Source organism: Quercus lobata, chromosome 8 (genome assembly GCF_001633185.2).
Source record: "Quercus lobata isolate SW786 chromosome 8, ValleyOak3.0 Primary Assembly, whole genome shotgun sequence".
Taxonomy (NCBI): domain Eukaryota; kingdom Viridiplantae; phylum Streptophyta; class Magnoliopsida; order Fagales; family Fagaceae; genus Quercus; species Quercus lobata.
Genome location: NC_044911.1, coordinates 35,426,947 through 35,445,550, shown reverse-complemented (window position 1 = coordinate 35,445,550; position 18,604 = coordinate 35,426,947). Strand labels below are relative to the sequence as shown.

General features: G+C 37.0%; 1 long non-coding RNA gene across 1 annotated transcript; it reads right to left on the bottom strand.

The window, feature by feature from the left end:
* Positions 1–1,129: 1,129 nt before the first annotated feature.
* Positions 1,130–17,849, bottom strand: LOC115954900. The gene is made up of 3 exons (XR_004083968.1): positions 17,520–17,849; positions 2,665–2,759; positions 1,130–1,439 (listed from the first exon to the last, which is right to left on the bottom strand). It is a non-coding gene; the product is annotated as an uncharacterized LOC115954900 (long non-coding RNA).
* Positions 17,850–18,604: the final 755 nt, after the last annotated feature.

Genomic DNA, 18,604 nt, shown 5'->3' with positions numbered 1-18,604 from the left:
TAACCTATTTGTCTATTTGCTTTGCCTCTATCCCTCTCTCAACCATCCCTTTCTCGCTCTCTACCTCTCGCCATGCTACCAATTCTACTAACCTCACTCTTTGGATTTTAAGTTGATTGTGGTGATTTTGGGTTGATCTAATTTTGGGTTTTTGGTGGTTTTGGACTGGTGTTGATTGGTTGATTCTGGGTTGTTTTTATAGTAGCCAATGGTGATTGGGTTAACTTTGGGTGATGTTTGGTTGATTTTGGTGGCAATTGGTGGTGATGGGTTTGCATTTTGTAGTACTAGTGGGTTGTGGGTGGTGGCTAGGCTTTGTATTATTTTTATACCAGCGGGTATATTTTTAATATATTTTAATGTGTCGTAATGATAAAATAGAAGTTGGGATATATGATGTATTGTTAAATGTTATGCTAAAATAGATAAAGTAACTTTTTGGTGTACTAAAGTGGCATTTGTTTTTGTGTGTGTGGAGAAAAAGTAGTGTTTTTTCCTATTTTAACTAATTACTTTTCAAAATTTACACATGATTCTCTATTCTATATTCAATTTATTGAAATATTTATTATTATTTCCATCTTCCTTTCTTTATTTTTCTTTTGTTATCTCAACAAATGAACAAGGGCACTATATAGCAAAATGGTATTTTTCATGAATTGTAATTAAAAAAAGTTGAAGAACATTAACATTGTTTTGCCTGATGTCTAATATGTTGATATACTAATATTTATGCTAGGCCTAAAGCCTTATAATTCAATTGACACATTTTAATGCTTTCAATGAAGATATCTAAAATTAAAATCTCCACCCCCCCTCCCCTAAAAGGCCCCCAACTATCCTTGGAGAGAGAGAGAAAGAGAGAGAGCATTTGTAAGTCTTTCTTACTCATTTCACACCAATTGAGACCATGCATGTCGTGGTAAGCTCTTGGGATATATGCTCTGTGAAATATACCATGGGACAAACTGGTATTCGGTGTAATGGGAATATATAACAATCCCTCACATAGGGATGGATCTTAGGTGAGTATATAGTGTCACGCCCCAAACCTGATACCCGAATTTGTGACCATGACCGACATGCTAATATCAAGCTTAAACCTGATATTAACAAGAACCAACTTAACTTTTACAAAAGCTTCCCTCTTTCTATTCATTCTTGTTTCTTTACTTAAATGATCTAACTTTTCACTTGACATTCAAAGCATCTACACTATACTCAAAAAATAACATAATCCACTAGTTACTCAAATTCTAAATTTCACATAATACATCTCTTAATGCTTTAAGGTACAAAACTTTCATTAGATCCTAAAATACACAATACTACAAAGCTAAACATCAAATTGCTAATTTGGGATCTATACATTAAAACTAAAACTAGCTCCTTCCAAAACTCGACTAAGGTTCCTTCTGCTCCAAATTAAAACCTGTTGACTGAAAGAGTGGAAGGGGTGAGCTACACAGCTCAGTAAAGGTAAGATACATGAGAATTTAATAAGGATGCATGTAAATCAAATCTTTTCATGCATAGTATTTTATACTATTCATAATAATAACTTATATGCTTTTCATAGGTAAATAATGGTTCTCCTTTTTCTTATCAGAATAATATTACCAAAACCTTTCGGATTTAATTTCTTTCATTTCTTACAAAGTCACCAAATATAATATTGATTGTTTAAAATCAATATATATGCATTCTCATTACAAAATAATCATTTTAACTTAAATCAGATAATTGGTAACTTTGTCTTAAACTAGAAACATCTTAAAGAATAACAAAACTTTTCTTTATAAACTTCTTCTCGTAAAATATTATAACTTTTATAGTCATAAAACTTAACGTTTCATAAAGAACAAATATCTTATAACTTTTTAACATAAACTTGTACTTTCATCAGAAGCTTTATCTTTAAAGTGTAACAAAACTTCAGAAACTCTTATCTTTAAAGGACAACTTTTCTTTTCATCATAAACTTCCTTTCATGAGAGTTTTTAACTTTTCATAATGCATTTAAATAAAATCATTTTCTCATGATTAATAACATAATATAGTTATTCATAAATAACTTATTGGTTAGTCCATATCTAATAAGTCTGTACTTATTTGGGAGGCTTTTAGCACCACGGTGCTAGGCATCTAGCATTCCCCACAATGCCAGGTATTCTTGGGATCACATCATAATACATATATTCAACCATGGGGGTCAATTGACTTCCTTCACAATTTGGCTGTAACCAACAAGGGCGGGTACAGCAGAGCCAGTCTCACTTATAATGGCCAATCATATAACATTTTCCATGGAAAGCTAATAATTAACCCTTATTAACAGAGTTCAGATCACCAGAGGACATAACCCAAAAAAATTTCATACTTATACCTCATACTTAAATTCTTATTTTGCAGAACATTTCATAATAATAGTATTTTCATTCTTTTCTATAAAACATCCTGTTCATGGAATTAGTACAGCATCAATATGCTTAAATCATATACATAAGATTTTAAAAGCTCACGAACATATCTTTGTCTCAAACATGATTATATGTCATATCTCTAATCAAAAACATTTTTAATGCATAATACACTTTAAAATAACCACATGACTTACCAAATGCTCATATAACTTATCAAATGCTCATATAACTTATCCCTTACCTGAAAGCAAAGGAATCGAGAGCCTAAAGTCTACCTGAAAGCAGAGGAACCAAGAGCCTAAAGTCGAAGGAGCTTAGATCTGGGGCTGGTAACACCTAAACCAAAATCAAAGTTTATTACTATCCATTATTCCTTATCATAAACTTACACATTCATCTCAAAGCCTATCTCTTAGAATCAAGAAAGTCCTAATCCCACCTCAAAGAGGTTCCCCAAACACAAGTTACATTCATCAATACCATGATGTACCAAACTAAAGAGAAACCCACATTCTCATATTCATATCATATCTCCAAAAGGGCCAACTTCATTTCAAAAGGTGCTTTGAGATTAGGGCAATAATGCATGCATAAACATAAATTCTTTTAAACATGGTCATATAACCATATACACTTACATGGCAACATACAGCGCATTGAACAAGACAACTTCATAAAAACAACAGTAGGATGGTTTAGAACCCCTCCTTTGAGTACTAAACCTTAAAATGAAAGTTCAAAAACGTGTATAAATACCCTTAAACGTTTAGACCCCCAAATTACAACTTAACCAATTCAAGCAATATGTCAAACAACAAGTGTGCGGAAACTTAACATAAGCTATAATATGGAATTGGTTAAAAACTATCCAAGCCAAAACAAAACACAATCCACAGCAGATAATAAAAAGGCAAAGATAGAGAGTGAAAGTTCAAAAACGTGTACAAAAACACCTTTGAACGTTTAGACCCCCAAATTACAACTTAATCAATTCAAGCAATATGTCAAACAACTAGTGTGCGGAAACTTAACATATGCTATCATACGAAATTGATTAAATACTATCTAAGCCATAACAGATTAAAATCCACAGCAGATAAATAAAAAGGCAAAGATAGAGAGGAAGGAAGATGCAAACACAAAGACAACATGCAATGTGTTATCGAAGAGGAAACCGAAGCCCTCGGCGAAAAACCTCTCCGCCGCCCTCCAAGCGGTAATCAATCCACTAGAAAATATAGTTGGGATACAAGGACAGCAATAGACCCTCCAAGCCTAATCTACCCAGTGCACCTAAGCCCTCCAAGCTTCTTGCTCCAACGAGGTTGCGCCGAACTTTTTTCTTTTCTAGCTTTTCGGATTCCGCTACTAGACCGTAGCATCAACCAATGAAGATTGGCTCCTTCCTAACTGCTTCCCAGAAATCCAAACAGCAGTCTCACAATGATGATGATGGTGAGAACCTGGTTTGGTATAATGCCTCTCAAGGATTTGACAATGGAGAGGAAGAGAGTTGAGGAATTTGAAGAGTCTCTAAGGTATAGATTGTGTGTGAATCAATCTAGTTTTTCTTTAGGGTTTCTCTCTCAAAATTCTCTCTGGAAGCCCTCTTTCAATCGTGGGTAATAGGGGTATTTATACTGGAGTGGAGAGGAATGTGAAACGTCAGAATTCTAGAAAACAGGGGTGGCTCGCGGCTTGACCTCGCGGCTTGACTAAGTCGCAAGATCCAGTCGCGAGATAACCGTATGGCCAGTTGTCCTGTTTTGTCCTGTAGTGCTCCAGCTAGCAGACTGTTCACCTTCCAGCATGCTTGGCACGTGAGGTTGCTTCTGGCGGCTTGAAGCCGCGAGTCACCAGCGAGACCCAACCGCGACACTCTGTTTTCTTGCACACTCTTGAGCAAACTTCACTCTATCTCACTCACTACCCTTACATCAAACCCACCTAAAATACAGGGTTACTATAAATGCTGAATTACAAGCAAATTTGGCACGGAATAAAGCCAATAAGATGGTTGAATAAATTCAACCTTACAATCTCCCCCTTTGGCTATTCCGTGACAAAACCCTAAAACAGACTCTAGACTTAACATGTGAGTTGGGAACAGTTGAACAAAACTCACTCACACCTAACTATAGAAGCTGTGAAGCACTTGAATCATATGAATATAATACTCCTGAAACACAACAATACACCATGATCATTGTAAGCAGAAAATTATAAAATGCATATGAAACAGGCAATAAGTGATCAAGCAAAGATGGAGTTATGAAACAAACCATGGCTTGATCAACCAAGTGAACACCACAAGGTAGTGATCACAGTGCTCATTCACACTTGGAATGAACACAAGAACATACAAGTTAACAAGCACAAGGCAAGACACTTGTATGCACAACACTCAACCAATGCATATCACACAAGGCATATGCATCTAGGAACAATCCTACAAGGGCACAAGAGTGACAGTACATAAACCAAAATGCATAACATTTAGATTAAAGTACTGATTTCAACATAGTATAAAGGCTGCACTAGGCAAGGTACAAACCATAAAGCCTACAAACTATGCAAAAGACATAAACCCTAAAAGCTTACAAAAGCACATGGGTACAAACACATTATATTGAATAAAAACTTAAACAATATAAACTAAAAGTGCTTAAAATTTCTCCCCTTCAAAGTGATGAGAAGCTGTGATGCACTTGGAACATATATATACTTGTACCCTGAAACACTTGCACAAAACACATTAGACCCTCAAGGTAAAGCAAGTAATAAATGACAAGTATAATATAACAAGTATAGAAATGACTACAATGATCACATATCAAAGCAAATGATCATCTGAACATGCATTCAATGAAGCATAATAACATAGGGATATATGCATGTCCAAAGCACAAACATGATGCAATGAAAACCCCAAAGCATAACACAAAGCACCATAAAGCCAACAAGAAAACAAACAAAACAAGGTTTTCTAGTTAACACAATGTCTTCTCCCCCTTGGTATATGCATCTCCCCTATGGAATATCTCTCCCCCTACAAATGTGCATGAGAAATAGAATTTCTCCCCCTAAGGATGTGCACAAGAGTCATATAGAAATGACAAAATACTCCGAAACATTCTCTAGAGTATACTCTCCCCCTTTTTGTCAGGAATAGACAAAGGGTCAAGAAGAAACGAGGGCAAGAGATGAAGGTATGAACAATGCTAATGATGCATGAGGGGTGCAAGATGAATGAGAAAATAAAGCTCAAACCTAAGATAAAGTAACATGCTACAAAGCATAAGGTGAGCATGACATGCTAGGATGAAGAAATAAGGTAAAGACCAATGCATGACAAGGGTAGCAAAGGTGTGTGCAAGAGGTGGCTAAGTGCAATGCATGACCAATGCATGAAAAATGCACATGTGGGGCAAGGTGTGTTAAATACACAACCAATGAACCAAACATGTTCCTAATGAGGAAACATGAGAAACCCCAAAGTTTGGTACTCATCGGAGTCCAAACAAGCGAGAAAATGTCTAAAAGGCATTTTATCAAACACCTAGCATGCACACTATGAACAAAAATGTGAAACAATGCATGAACATCATGAAATCCACCCTTAATACATGTTCTTTCTGCCGCAAGGGGCCAACATCCAATGCATATCAACAAAAGAAACCAATCCCATGAAGAAAATTGACAAAAAAATAAGTTTTCCCAACCCCTATGATGAAAATCCCAACCAAGAGCACAAAACTCTCCAAAACATAATCTAAGGATCAAAATCAATGAAAAGAGTTTATAATTACCTTAGAGATGTTAATGGATTGAAAAACCATTCAAATTGGTTGGGTTTTGATGTAAAAATATTGAAAGAGGGGTTTCAGAGAGGATGGGAGAGGTTTAAAACAAGTTTCCCACGAAAAAACTCTTTAAAAAGCTGATTCTGGGCGAGTCGCGACTGGCGAGTCGCGAGACAAGTCGCGAGTGAGCCGCGAAACCTCTCTGTCTGAACTCTCGGCTTAGACTCGAGGCTTGCAAGCCGCCAAACCGAGTAGCCAAAACTGGCAGCTTGCTGGCAGCTCGCGCAAGTAGCCAAAATAAGTGGCCAAAAATTCTGATACTTGTTTTTCAAAACAGAACATGTTTAAACATTGAAAAACAAAGTAAGCACTAAACATAAACACAAAAAATGATAAAAATCACTTCCAAAAACATATAAAATGATCAAAAATCTTTTTGGATTAATCCATATAAGATTGAGCAAACACACATCACATTTAGACAAGTACAATCTAACAAATGAATAAGACATTCATTGAGCATTAGGCATGTGTGTTGTGTGTGTGTATCAAATGTGGAATAGTCCTTAGTCTAGAGTGAAACTTCAATGATCAATTCAATCAAGTCATACACAACTAGTACTAAGTCAAGTGGTCTATCTCAATTATAGAAATGAACATATATGACCTCCCACAAGAAAATGATTACATAAGATTGAAGCTTTTCATTTGGCTTCTTTACAATTCATAACATTTGATCATTTTGAATCAAAACATCTCATTTTGAGATTGATGCCTGAAATTTGTGATATTTCAATTTGATGAACAAGCCTTTGGCTTTTTGGGCATCATACAATTTCATATAAGTCGCTTTCCCTTTTTCCTAGTCAAATACTAGTATATGCGACGGCTTTTGCAGCTCATTATCTCTTTTTATTTTGAGATTTACATTTATTGAGCTCTTTCAGCAATAAAAATAAAAGAGTGGGAAGAGATATAAGCACAAGTCTACGCATGTATCAAAACCAACATGACTATTGACAAATCATTCATGACAAGCTTGAAGATCGATTTACAACAATCACACAAAGATGTCAAGATTTTTCCCACAAAGATATAGGTGCAAAAATAACAAGCTAAGCTCGTAAATGCACAAAGCCATTTGTACAAAGGTACAAGGCCAAACTCACATGTGATATGTGCTCAAACAAATACGATTAAACTTTTTGAATTTTTCACTTTTTATGTGGTTTTGGATTTTTACTCACACAAAATAGAAACATAAAAGTAAGATAAAAAAACGAAATAATGCATACAAATAAATGCAAGATGCACAAAATGCATGAAGATATGACATTTAATGCATGAAGGGTCCTATAAAGATCGAAAGAATTAGATCAAGGACCAAAAGAGCAAAAGCTCAACCATAGGAACCCTTCCTCATCCAAACGGAACGATTGTTTGGAATGAGTGTCTCAAGAGAAGCGAGACGAGGGTTGGAAGAATGAGAACCAGAGAAGCACATAGTCAAGGAGTTAAGAGCATTAAACATTTTCTTTAACAACATGCTATTTTTACTCAAATCCAGTTTACTCTTTTTAGCACAACTTCCAAAAAGCTCAAGTTTCTCTTTTCTTTTGATTCTCTTAAGAGCTTGAAACTTAGAGCAATGAGGTCTAAGATGACCAAAGGCACCACAATGGTGACAAACAATGTGTTTAGGTCCACTAGGCTTTTTGGGAATGGATCTAGCAACATGGTTTTGTTCCCTCTTCAACTTATGACATTGAGGTCTTATATGACCAATCACACCACAATGGTGGCAAGTTGGAACAAACTTAGATCCATCCAAAGCCTTAGGTTGAGACCTAAACGAAGGTTTTGACTTAACAACCTTTCTCTCCACCTTTTGATTTCTTTTATGTGGAGGAATGTACACCGATTTGTCCTTTAAGGTAGAACACACACTAGGCACAAAATCGGGTACCATAACATGATTGCAACAAATATTATCATCCATTTTATCAATGGGTTCAGCAATCAAACACTTGGCATGCATCTTAAGAGATTCATTTTTACATTTAAGATCATCAACAAGTTTGTTAGACAAAACAAGTTTAGCATCCAAGTCCATATTCAAACATTCAAACTCTTTCAGCTTTTCAAGAGAAATTTCAGCAAGTTTTTCATATTTCTCAACCAATTTGTAGGATTCATTGAGCTTAGCAATCAAATCATCCTTTTCACATAATAACTTGCTCAAATTCTTTTGAAACTTCTTAGCATTTTTCTTGAAGAGTTTGTCAACAACACCCATAGATTCAAATAACATGTCATCACACTTATGAGGATTAACACTCATAGAGGCATTTTCACAAACACGTGGCATGTTACATTCATCACCAACCAAATCATGCAAAGAGTCATACAAAGCACAATCCATGGCAAATAAACACAAGGGGTCAAGGATCACACTTAGGTATTTAAACCACAACAAGTGTACCCGCTCTGATACCAATTGAAAGTTCAAAAACGTGTACAAAAACACCTTTGAACGTTTAGACCCCCAAATTACAACTTAATCAATTCAAGCAATATGTCAAACAACTAGTGTGCGGAAACTTAACATATGCTATCATACGAAATTGATTAAATACTATCTAAGCCATAACAGATTAAAATCCACAGCAGATAAATAAAAAGGCAAAGATAGAGAGGAAGGAAGATGCAAACACAAAGACAACACGCGATGTGTTATCGAAGAGGAAACCGAAGCCCTCGGCGAAAAACCTCTCCGCCGCCCTCCAAGCGGTAATCAATCCACTAGAAAATATAGTTGGGATACAAGGACAGCAATAGACCCTCCAAGCCTAATCTACCCAGTGCACCTAAGCCCTCCAAGCTTCTTGCTCCAACGAGGTTGCGCCGAACCTTTTTCTTTTCTAGCTTTCCGGATTCCGCTACTAGACCGTAGCATCAACCAATGAAGATTGGCTCCTTCCTAACTGCTTCCCAGAAATCCAAACAGCAGTCTCACAATGATGATGATGGTGAGAACCTGGTTTGGTATAATGCCTCTCAAGGATTTGACAATGGAGAGGAAGAGAGTTGAGGAATTTGAAGAGTCTCTAAGGTATAGATTGTGTGTGAATCAAACTAGTTTTTCTTTAGGGTTTCTCTCTCAAAATTCTCTCTAGAAGCCCTCTTTCAATCGTGGGTAATAGGGGTATTTATACTGGAGTGGAGAGGAATGTGAAACGTCAGAATTCTACAAAACAGGGGTGGCTCGCGGCTTGACTAAGTCGCAAGATCCAGTCGCGAGATAACCGTATGGCCAGTTGTCCTGTTTTGTCCTGTAGTGCTCCAGCTAGCAGACTGTTCACCTTCCAGCATGCTTGGCACGTGAGGTTGCTTCTGGCGGCTTGAAGCCGCGAGTCACCAGCGAGACCCAGCCGCGACACTCTGTTTTCTTGCACACTCTTGAGCAAACTTCACTCTATCTCACTCACTACCCTTACATCAAACCCACCTAAATACAGGGTTACTAAATGCTGAATTACAAGCAAATTTGGCACGGAATAAAGCCAATAAGATGGTTGAATAAATTCAACCTTACAGAGAGGAAGGAAGATGCAAACACAAAGACAACACGCGATGTGTTATCGAAGAGGAAACCGAAGCCCTCGGCGTAAAACCTCTCCGCTGCCCTCAAAGCGGTAAACAATCCACTAGAAAATACAGTTGGCATACATGGACAACAATAGACCCTCCAAGCCTAATCTACCCAGTGCACCTAAGCCATCCAAGCTTCTTGCTCCAACGAGGTTGCGCCGAACCTTTTTCTTTTCTAGCTTCTCGGATTCCGCTACTAGACCGTAGCATCAACCAATGAAGATTGGTTCCTTCCTAACTGCTTCCCAGAAATCCAAACAGCTCTCTCACAGTAATGATAATGATGAGAATCAGGTTTGGCATAATACCTCTCAAGGATTTGACAATGGAGAGGAAGAGAGTTGAGGAATTTGAAGAGACTCTAATGTATAGATTGTGGGTGAATCAATCTTGTTTTTCTTTAGGGTTTCTCTCTCAAAATTCTCTCTGGAAACTCTCTTACAATCGTGGGTAAAAGGGGTATTTATACTGGAGTGGGAGAGGAATGTGAAACGTCAGGTTTTACAAAACAGGGGTGGCTCGCGGCTTGACTAAGTCGCGAGATCCAGTCGCGAGATAACCGTATAGCTAGTTGTCCTGTTTTGTCCAGTAGTGCTCTAGCTTACATGACTGTTCACCTTCCAGCATGCTTGGCACGTGTGCTGCGTCTGGCAGCTTGCAGCCGCGAGTCACCCGCGAGGCCCAGCTGCGAGTCTCTGTTTTCTTGCACACTCTTGAGCAATCTTCACTCTATCTCACTCACTACCGTTATATCAAACCCACCTAAATACAGGGTTACTAAATGCTGAATTACAAGCAAATTTGGCACGGAATAAAGCCAATTAGATGGTTGAATAAATTCAACGTTACAATCTCCCCCTTTGGCTATTCCGTGACAAAACCCTAAAACAGACTCTAGACTTAACATGTGAGTTGGGAACAGTTGAACAAAACTCACTCACACCTAACTCTAGAAGCTGTGAAGCACTTGAATCATATGAACATATAACTCCTAAAACACAACAATACACCATGATCATTGTTAAGCAGAAAATCGTGAAATGCATATGAAACAGGCAATATGTGATCAAGCAAAGATGGAGTTAAGAAACAAACCATGGCTTGATCAACCAAGTGAACACCACAAGGTAGTGATCACAGTGCTCATTCACACTTGGAATGAACACAAGGACATATAAGTTAACAAGCCTAAGGCAAGAGTACACAAGGTATATGCATCTAGGAACAATCCTACAAGGGCACAAGAGTGACAGTACATAAATCAAAATGCAAGACATTTAGATTAAAGTACTGATTTCAACATAGTATAAAGGCTGCATTAAGCAAGGTACATACTATAAAACCTACAAACTATGCATAAAACATTAACCCTAAAAGCTTACAAAAGCACATGGGTACAAACCACCATATAACAGTTTACAAAACACAATATATCAACTTAAACTAAAAACTTAAACTGGAGAAGAATGTAAAGACACTCCCCCTTAGGTACTATCCTCCCCTTTTGATCATGCCCATCACTCCCCCTTTTTGTCATGGAATAGGCTATTCATCCTCTTCCAGCTTTCTCTGAATTTGATCCAATTGAGTTTGAAGAGTGAACATGCAGCAAAATGGTGATAATGCACAAAGGCATAGAGAGACAAAACAACTAACAAAACTATCAATGAGACAGGTTACCATGACCATGATATGCAAACAGATACAACATTCGAACATTAAGAACAGATATCATAAAACATTCCACAAGAGAAACGAACATGGGAAAATATTTCAAAATGAAGTCACAAAGCATCCAAATTAGAGCACATGGTTGAGAGACACACATTATGTTATCATAAAAACTCAGTAGCCCAATACCGAAAACAACATCAACACTCAAGCAAGTGAAATGAGCAAGTCAAATAAGTACCAAACCCATTTAATAAAAGGTTTTCAGTCTCAACAACAGGCAAATATCAGAACAATGAAAAAAACACATTGTGACCACTTACCATGAAAACAGATGAGAACAATAGCAAACATAACAAGCCATACCCATCACACAAAGAGAGAAATGTTTCGAATACAATATCAATCCAAACGGTAATACAAATATCCATGAAATAGGGAAAATGAGATTGAGAAAGCAAAACTCATACCTTTTCTTGATGATTTGGACAAGAAATGAAGCACAAATGAGATTTGAAAATGGATTCACGGAGTGTTTGGGGAGGAGATAGTTTAGAGAGAAGATGAACAGTCACAAATGTTCGAGGGAAAACTGAAAAAGATTTAAAAACTGCCCCTATTTCTGCCAAACACGCGTTTTTCGCGACTTTATTGAGTCGCCACATAGTCGCTAGTTCAAGCCGCCAAAACACTCGAGGACAAAAATTTGAAAAATTTTTCTAAGTGTTTTTCGCGACTGGAAGGTCTACTCGCGAGTGAGTCGCGAGCTGAGCCGCGAAAATCTCTGAGTAAACCTCGCGACTGGACCTTCTACTCGCGAACAAGTCGCCAAAAATGACCCGCGAAGACGCGACTGAGGCTTGCGACTTGACATACCCGCGACTGAGCCACCAAAACAGGGCAAAACTGGATTTTTGAAATTTTCAGATTTTTCAAACAAAATACTTTCCAAAATCACCTAAAACACTCAAAAATCTTTTTGTGCTTGAATTAACAAAGATTGAGTATGTGAAAACACATTTCATCAAGTACAATCACACAAATGAATATGGCATTTATTGAACATAAACTTGTGTGTTGTGTGTGGATATCAACAATGAGATAGTCCTTAGTCTAATGTGAAACTTCAATGATAAATTCAACCAAGACATACACAATTAGCACTAGATCATGTGACCCATCTCAATTATAGAAATATGTATATATGACCTCCCACAAAACTTGATAACATAACTTAGAGCTTTACATTTAACTCCACTTTTAATCATAACATTTGATCTTTTTGATCTTTTAAGGCAATCACCTCTCATTGTGAGAGTGATATTTGATATTTCACTTTAATGAACAAGCCATTGGCTTTTTGAATAAACATTTTCTTTAATATAAAGTCGCTTACCCTTTTTCCTAGTCGAATACTAGAATGTGCGACAGGCTTTTGCAGCTCAATATCTCTTTTCATTTAAAGATTTACATTTGGTGAGCTCTTTTTAGCAAAAACAAAAATAAATAGTGGGAAGATATATAGACACAAGTTTATGCATGTCTCAAGATCAACAAAACCATTCACTAATCATTCATGACAAGTTTGAAGATCTACTTACAACAATCACATAGATTTCAAGATTTTTCCCACAGTGATATGAGTGCATGAAAACAAGCAATGCTCAAAAATGCACAAAGCCATTAGCACAAAGGTACAAGGCAAAACAAGTTTTGAGACAAAAACTCAACAAAGTCAATCAAGCTTTTTGATTTTCTAATTTTTATGTGATTTTTGGATTTTTGACACTAAAAGCAAAAAGATTGATAAAACAAAATTAAAAAATATGCACAAGTAGACAAGCAAACAACCAACAGCAAAAACAACAAGCAAACAAACAAACATCGTCACAAAGCATAGGAAGTATTAATGCATGGATATGTTGTAATGCTTATGCATGAGTACCCTTTTTCACCCACACGTCACTTGCGTTTGGGGTGATTTCCTTATAGGATTGGGTACGGGAGTTAGGGCTTTCAAACCTTCGTGAGAAGCTTTCCAAGCAGTTGGTGAATGCACCAATCATCTTCATCACGTTCATCATTCCGGGATCACCATTCTGATCTCTAGATTGATCACCTGCCCAATTTCTTCTATCATTTCTAGGTCCTCCTGACCTTTGAGGAGTTGCACTATTCTTTGCTCTCAGCTTTTGGCAATTTGGTCGAGTATGCCCTTGAAGTCCGCAATAATGACACACATAAGTTGCTCTAGGACCTCTTTGTGGTCGTGGGCGTGACTTGGCACGAGATTCAGACCTGCCCACAGATTGATTACGGGGATTCAGCATCCGTTGGTTCACCACATTCTTCTTCTCCTCCACCTTGAGCTTCTCATCAGTAAGGTCAGCTACAACTGGATCTTTGGCCTTTACAAACTTCACTTCTTTAGTGACATTTCCAGATGAACTACTTCCTCCGGTATATCCCAATCCGGATTTGTCTGAAAAGCTCTTTTGAGATGAGATAACATCATCTAGCTTCTTGGTGGTGACCCTCTCTATTTTAGCATTTGCTTGCACAACCTCATTCTCAAGAAATCTCACTTTTGTGTAAGTTTCGGACAGCTCACCATTCAGTGTTTCTATCTCACATTTGGCCTCCCTATATCGGATTAGGAGACTTTTGTAGTCCTCCTCTGCCTTCTTCATTTTTCTCACAGCAGCCTTGGCCACCCTTGTGTACTCACCCGACTTCTCCAAGAGTGAGTTATAATTCTCTTGAAGATTTGCTGTGCTTTCATCTTCTTCAGCATCTGATTCTTCAACAATTCCTAGTGATTCATCATCACTATGTTCTCCAAGGTCTCGTACAAGCAGATTCAACTCATCTGAAAACTCAACATGAGCAATAGTCATAAAAGCTGAATAATTCCCCTCTCCATCACAGCTTTCTTCTGATTCTGAGTCAGATGAATCCGAGTCACTCAATGTTGTGGCATACACTTTGCCTTTCGATTTCAAATAATTCGGACATTCCTTCTTAAAGTGTCCATGTCCGTTACATTCGAAGTAAGTGACACCTTGTGTAGGTTGGGATTCTTTTCCATCTTTCTTTTTGAATTCCCTTTTCTCCCTTCCAGAACTTTGGAATTTTCTTTTATCATCAAATTTGCCATTATTTTTGAATTTCAAGAACTTTCTGAAATTTTTGACAAGGTATGCAACATCTTTGTCAACCACATCTTCTCCCGATGAGTCTTGATCTTCCACCTTCTCATTAATGGTCTTAAGAGCAAGAGATTTACTCTTCCGTTGATTGGGAACCGACATCTCATAAGTCTGAAGAGAACCAACCAGCTCCTGGACTTTGATGTCATCAAGGTCCTTACTCTCTTCAATCGCCGTTACTTTAGCACGAAAACTTTCCGGCAATGATCAAAGGATCTTCCTTACAATTTTTGAATCCTCCATTTTCTCCCTCAAGTTGAACTTGCTGACAACCACCTCATTTAGCTTCCCATAGAAAGAGTCAAACAACTCATCCTCAGTCATTTTGAGCTCCTCAAACCGAGTGGTCAGCATTTGCAACTTGGTGTCTTTCACTTTCTTCGTGCCTTCATAGGTGGTTTCCAAAATCTCTCATACTTCTTTGGCAACGGTAATATGAGAAATCCTGTGAAATTCATCTGGAGACACACCACAGAAAATAGCATTGAGTGCTTTACTGTTAGCATTAGATGCAGCAAATGCTGCCTTATCCCAAGTGGATTTGGCTGCCTCAGGTCTGGTCCAACCAATCTCAACAGCATCCCAAACGGATTCATCAATAGAACACAGAAAAGCTCTCATGTGAACCTTCCAAAAAGCATAATTACTACCATCAAAATATGGAGGTGCATTTAGGGATTGATACCGATCCATCTCAAAAGGGAGTCAAGGATCACACAATGGTAATGAAACCAATAACAGTGTACCCGCTTTGATACCAAATGAAAGTTCAAAAACGTATATAAACACCCTTAAACGTTTAGACCCCCAAATTACAACTTAACCAATTCAAGCAATATGTCAAACAACAAGTGTGCGGAAACTTAACATAAGCTATAATATGGAATTGGTTAAAAACTATCTAAGCCAAAACAAAACACAATCCATAGCAGATAATAAAAAGGCAAAGATAGAGAGGAAGGAAGATGCAAACACAAAGACAACACGCTATGTGTTATCGAAGAGGAAACCGAAGCCCTCGGCGTAAAACCTCTCTGCCGCCCTCCAAGTAGTAAACAATCCACTAGAAAATATAGTTGGGATACATGGGCAGCAATAGACCCTCCAAGCCTAATCTACCCAGTGCACCTAAGCCCTCCAAGCTTCTTGCTCCAACGAGGTTGCGCCGAACCTTTTTCTTTTCTAGCTTCTCGGATTCCGCTACTAGACCGTAGCATCAACCAATGAAGATTGGTTCCTTCCTAACTGCTTCCCAGAAATCCAAACAGCTCTCTCACAGTAATGATAATGGTGAGAATCAGGTTTGGTATAATACCTCTCAAGGATTTGACAATGGAGAGGAAGAGAGTTGAGGAATTTGAAGAGACTCTAATGTATAGATTGTGGGTGAATCAATCTTGTTTTTCTTTAGGGTTTCTCTCTCAAAATTCTCTCTGAAAGCTCTCTTACAATCGTGGGTAAAAGGGGTATTTATACTGGAGTGGGAGAGGAATGTGAAACGTCAGGTTTTACAAAACAGGGGTGGCTCGCGGCTTGACCTCGCAGCTTGACTAAGTCGCGAGATCCAGTTGCGAGATAACTGTATGGCTAGTTGTCCTGTTTTGTCCTGTAGTGCTCCAGCTTGCATGACTGTTCACCTTCCAGCATGCTTGGCACGTGTGCTGCGTCTGGCGACTTGCAGCCGCGAGTCACCCGCGAGGCCCAGCCGCGAGTCTCTGTTTTCTTGCACACTTTTGAGCAATCTTCACTCTATCTCACTCACTACCCTTACATCAAACCCACCTAAATACAGGGTTACTAAATACTGAATTACAAGCAAATTTGGCACGGAATAAAGCCAATTAGATGGTTGAATAAATTCAACCTTACATAAAACAAGTTATACAAAATTAATCTATGATCTAGACATACCAAATGACAAGAATATTAAATTATAGCTCAAAACATTCACCCTAACTTTATAATTAAATCCTCAATGTTAGGCATGTCCCTTATTGTTCACTGTTTTATTCCAGCAGCATGTACTTCACTTATAAAATACAAATGGGCTACCAATTCACATCCAAACTTCATGAAATATTACGGAGAAACTCCTATGGATGTCTAGTAAATACCATATCAATTTCGGAGTCAAAGCATAAAACTATAATTTACTAAAAATCATACAAGAAAACGTGTTCAAATCTGTCCTGACAGAATTTTATGCAACTTAGAAATTAACCAATTATTTTTATATTAATCCAAATGTTGTGAGACCACTTCCATAACAACCATATGTGTCTTAGCTTTCATAGGAATTACTCCTAGCATCCTAATTCACTGTATACAATTTAATACATAATTTACCATGTGTAAACACAGAATCTGTTACAGAGGCAGCTCTGAAACATTTTCTTGTAAAATCATAAAATGATTGCAAATAGTCTTATTATCATATGGAGATTTCTATACACTCATTAGACATGTTGGAAAACACTTATATATAGTCATTTAACCATTTAGAAAAAAAATCTCAGCAGTAGCATAAAAAGTACTCATCCTAACTTTTTCTTACTTCCTTAATCATATACAATCCTTAATTAGTAAAAACCCTAATCTACCTTCCACAAACCATCAACACAGTTCAAAGCTTCTTAAAACACTATATATATATAGAGACTTATAAGTTCATGATTTCCTAATTTTATACACCACAAATACCATTATTAAAAATTCCTTTAGGAAATCATGGATTCTAAGATGAGAGTAGTTAAAACCCTTACCAAGTTTCTGGTTCTTGAGGGGAATTAGAGGTAGAATCACTCTTGCATGAAAGGATTTCCCTTTCCTAGTGGTTGGACTCAAAAGTATGAGAGGTAGAGAGCTTGAGAGAGTTTTCTTTGAGAGAATATGAAGAAGAAATGATTTGGAGCTTTATCTTTCTTTTGGTGTGTGAACTTGTGGACTCAAGAGAGCTTCTATCTCTTTCCTTAAGAGAAAAGAGAGAAAAGTGAGGTGAGAATTTTCTGATTTAATTGGACCCGTGGGAATAGAGAGGGAGGGCTTCTTGAGTCTTCTTTCTTTGAGAAAGTCAAAGAAGAGATAAAGGTGCAGCCAATAAGAACAAAGAAGGAAGAAAACAAAGAAGCAAAGCAAGAAGGACCAAGGAAGTTTTTGGTGCAGCCAAGAAGTCAAGCAAAAATATCTTGGGTGATTCACGTGTATTGCTAAGGAAAGAAAGGATAACTCACTTTTTCAACTTTCAGTATTTATACTTTTCACCCTCTCATAGTTCTATATTCTAGAAAGACCCAAATAATAAAATAACTTTACATATAAACCCTTACCTTTATACACTTAATTAAACACCAACAGCTATATATCTAATAACTTAAACCACTTAATATAATTTTATACATACTTAATATATATACATAATACAATTAGCCCTTCAAGTATTTATAATCTTTACAATTCTTATTCAAAGGCATTATAAAATAATGTGTTTATTTAATACTTTTCTATTAATTATAGAAAGAAAGTGGCTTCAAATAGTAATTAACCACTCAAACACATGGTTTAATTATAAAGTTGGGTCGGGGTGTTACATATAGAGTGATGCTTCATTTGTGAATTGTTTAATTTTGATAGCTTATTTGCATAATATTTATCAAAAAATATAATTTTTAGTAAGTTTTATGTTAAATATGTTACAAAAAGTTAAAAGTTAGTTTATTTTTAAAAAACTAGAAATTAGATTATTAAAAAAAAAAAAAAAAAAGAAGAAGAGAAAAGCTGAAACAAAAACTAAAAGTTAAACTTTTCAACACCTAATAATATTTTGAACGTGAAAACCTTTGCTATAGGG